The 4,377-nt window shown below is 33.1% G+C and overlaps 1 pseudogene; it reads right to left on the bottom strand.

Moving 5' to 3' along the window:
- Nucleotides 1-2,569: 2,569 nt before the first annotated feature.
- LOC114028376 lies at nucleotides 2,570-3,520 on the bottom strand (annotated as a pseudogene).
- Nucleotides 3,521-4,377: the final 857 nt, after the last annotated feature.

Below are 4,377 nucleotides of genomic sequence, written 5' to 3'. Positions count from 1 at the left end.
ACATATGTATGTTGCCATTCAGATGGAAGATGTCTTTTTGGATGCCCCTTAATTCTAGTAACTTTCCTCAGGTAATCATTTCCAGGTTATCCTGTACCTAGCTTGCATGTACGTAGTTGTTTGTATGTTGTCTCCCCCATCAGACTGGAGGTTCTTTAAAAGCAGGGGCTTTCATTTGCCTTTTGGTGAGTATCCCAAGTGCTTATCACAGTGCCCAGCATGTAGTAGCCACTTAAAAATATTTATTGACTATTAACTAACCCTACTGTGCTTCTTGTCCTCTGTAATATCATGAGGCTGGCCTCCTTGTTGTTCCTTGAACAAGACACTCCTTTTCCCAATTTCATGAATTTTCACTGGTTATGTCCCATTCTCGGAATTTTCTTCCTTCTCATCACCTTCTCTTTGTTTCCTTGATTCCTTCAAGTCTCAGTTAACATTCAAAAGTTCCTTCAAGTTTCAACATTCAAAAAGAAAACACTTTCCTGAGCTCCCTTAATGCTAATGCCTTCCTTCTCATAATGTCTTTAATGTATGTTTAATATAGTGTGTTTATACGCAATTGTTTGTAAGTTGTCTCCACATTTTTCAGTGAGTTCTTCAAGAACAGTGACTGTTTTAACCATATTTCAGATCATTAATGTTGAGCAAAGGGTATAATAAATGTTTGTTGATTTGATATTTTGGTGGAAATGTGTATTAGTATAAATATTATGGAAACCATTTTTTAACTATACAAACAAAGTGACTAAACCATGCCCTGTGATCCACAGATTCCATTGCTAGGCATACACTCTCAGAATGACATTGACCAAAAAGAGACTCCATATATGTGTATAACAAAATACTCATAGTGGTTTTTGTTGTTGTTGTTGACATAGTAAAAAAACTGCAAAGTATATGCCCACTGATTGGGGAACAGCCATATAAATTTTGGTGCATGAATATAATGGAAAAATATACTGTAAGAAACAATGAGCTTGATGAATACACAGAACTATGTGCAATAATAAATATTTATATAAATAAATATTAAAAAATTATTAGACAATATGTAGTTCAACTGATGATTTTCTACACCAAACTTTTCTGAAGTCTTTGCCAATTTATAATTCCAAAATTGAATTAAATTCCAGTTATGAGGGCCTCAAAATTAAGAGAAAGACAGAGACATACAAAGCAGAAACACAAACAAAAAAATTTCTAGAATATTATTTATAAATTGTTTTGAAAATAAGATTGATTATCACAAACATATATACATAATTGATAATTTTAAGAATCATTCTCCATGTACAATAAAAGATTTCTTCATCATTTAGAAGTTAGACTTGCAGCAGGAATTGATGTAAAGTGACATATGCTGAGTCAGGAAAATAATATTCACAATAACAACAAATATAAATGGAAACAACAATCACAACCAAATAAGTAAAACTGAATTTTGTGAAATTAAAAAAACAAACAAACAAAAAACAAACAAGATTGGCCCCAAAGAAGAGATAGGAAAAGACATATCTCTCTACTCCTTTATATGAAATCAGGAGTGAGGGGTAGGGTTAATTTAAGTTTAACATTATATATATATATAATAACAGAATTTTTTCAATCTGTTGCTTTTTTTCTCTTCTTCCTCTTCTTTTTTTTAATTCCTTGTTTTAACTAATGATTGTGGAAAGGATAACAGAATACAGGGATAAATCTAGGAAAAGTAAAAACATAAAAATTAATGAAACATATTTTAAAATGTAAAGATCTGTTGAATAAAAACTCTTATTGTTAGCTTTCTACATGCAAAATTACCATTTAAACTGAATTTTGCCATCTCAGTTGGCTGTACTGACATCATGCACTGCAGAAACAAGATGGCCTGAGAGCTGCTCCAATGTTTTTTTAATTACCTAGTATTTTGTTTTTTTCAGAATAGTGTGTTTGTGTATATGTGTGTGTGTAATTCATATCAATAGGTACTTGTAATTGTGTGTAATGTAGCCTCATCTGAATGTAACTCTCATAGTGTTCTATCCATGTCCTTTGTTCAGGTAAACTTAACTGCTCTTATGAACTCTATGTATGACATAAATCAGTGCCACAATTATTACTCAATTATTCTTTGTAAAGGGATTTAGCTATCCATGGTCACAGCACCTGAAATCTGTTTTGACATTCATGGAGAATTAGGCAAACTCCATTCTTGAATTTAGTCTTTAAATCATTCAACTTTTCAAGCGTTTTCCTCTATTGTTTACCAAGCTGAAACTTACTATGGCTCAATATTAGCATAGGACCAAAGAATGGAAAATATTTTAGAAATAATCTAGTTCAACTGATGATTTTCTACACCAAACTTTTCTGAAGTCTTCACCAATTTATAATTCCAAGAGTGAATTAAATTCCAGTTATGAGGGCCTCAAAATTAAGAGAAAGACAGAGACATACAAAGCAGAAACACAAACAAAAAAATTTCTAGAATATTATTTATAAATTGTTTTGAAAATAAGATTGATTATCACAAACATGATAATTTTAAGAATCATTCTCCATGTACAATAAAAAATTTCTTCATCATTTAGAAGTTAGACTTGCAGCAGATGTGCCAATTTCTGAGTAGAATTATGACTGCCTTCATCTCCTGATTCTTCAAACTATAGATAATTGGATTCAGGAGAGGAGTGATAACTGAGTAAAACACTGAAAGAAATTTGTCTAATGAATAACTACTAACTGGCCAAACATAGATTAAGATTAGTGACCCAAAGAAAAAAGTTACTACCGTGATATGAGCAGACAGTGTAGACAGAGTCTTAGAGAGTCTGCCAGAGGAGAGATGCCAGACAGTAACTAATATAACAATATAGGAGACAAGCAAAAGAATGAAGGAAATGAGGGAAGGCAGCCCACCGAAAGCCACAACAAGCAGTTTCAGGACATATGTGTCAATGCAAGCAAGTTTCAACACCAGAGGAAGGTCACAAAAAACATCATCAATCACATTAGGGCCACAGAAGGGCAGATTCACCATAAAGGCCATTTGGCTCATAGTGTGCACAAAGCCAACCGTCCATGAGAGCAGCACACTTCCTACCAGAATTCGATGGTTCTCGATGGTTCACGATGGTAATATAGTGGAGGGGCTTACATATTGCAACATATCTGTCAATGGACATCACTATGAGAAAATTCATCTCACTCCCTCCTAAGAGATGAGCCACAAATATTTGTGCCATGCAGCCCCACAAAGAGATAGTTTTCTTCTCTCTGAAGAAGAATATGATCATCTTAGGGAGAGTTGCAGTGGAAATAATTATGTCAAGAAAGGAAAGGTTGGTGATGAGGAAGTACATGGGGGTTGAGTGTAAGTGGGAGTCAAAAGTCACCATAAGTATAATGAGGCAGTTTCCAGCCAAGATTGATATGTAGGCAATGAAGAAGATCACAAAAAAGAAAATTTCAAGCTCCCAAAATTGATGAGTCCTAATGAAACAAATTCATTTAGCATAGAATTATTCTTCATCTCCATCTAAATGATATATTTCAAGGATCCAGAAGTTCTCTGCAGCAAAGATGTCATAATTTCAAGTGAATATTCTTTAATATATGTAAATAAGCAAAGAACTTTACATATAAAAAACCAATGATATTGTATGCTAAGAACTCTTTGGTATACCTTTGTATGAGTCACTTAATCTCTAAACCTGTTTCCTCAGAAATAAAATGGAAGTAATATCACCTTTCTCAGGGTTGTTGTTAGGATTAAATAAGAAAATTAGAAAGCCTATAACCCAATGACTGATACATTGTAGATGTTAATGAGTGATTCTTCACTTTCCATTTACTTGCTTTTCCATTCCCACTGTGCCAGGCAAATAGCAGACTTTCAAAAAAAATCTATGTTGAATTGAATATTAATAATATGACCAGCAAATGCATCTGTTGGTATGATTGATGTAAATTTTGCTTCTGGTATTATAATTTTCTATAAACACAACACTTGCTGACCATGGCTATGAGACTGATTGACCCAGGCTTTGAACTGTACTTAAATCAACTCCCTGGGCACTATTATATTGTGTGTTGAAAATCTCTCTCCTCATCTAATCACTTACAAATGGTTCTAACTTCCTAATATCCCTTTTATCTGTCTCTACTCACACAATCTCTTAACTTATTTCAAATTCTCATTAACTTTCACATTCATTAATATTTGCTGAACTGAATTGTTTTAAAAATTGTCCAATGTATGTGATTGATATTAATCATTCCCAGCTGTAATCTATTCTTTTCACAGCTAACAAAAAAAATTTCCAAGTAATAAGAAATGTGACCAAGTCACCCTGGATAAATGCACTCCAGTATTTTCCTATTGCAAAGGGAATA

This window comes from Vombatus ursinus, unplaced genomic scaffold (genome assembly GCF_900497805.2).
Source record: "Vombatus ursinus unplaced genomic scaffold, bare-nosed wombat genome assembly UNPS02014880.1, whole genome shotgun sequence".
Lineage (NCBI taxonomy): Eukaryota > Metazoa > Chordata > Mammalia > Diprotodontia > Vombatidae > Vombatus > Vombatus ursinus.
Note: the sequence above shows the minus strand (reverse complement) of the source record. Positions and strands in the feature narration are given on the sequence as shown.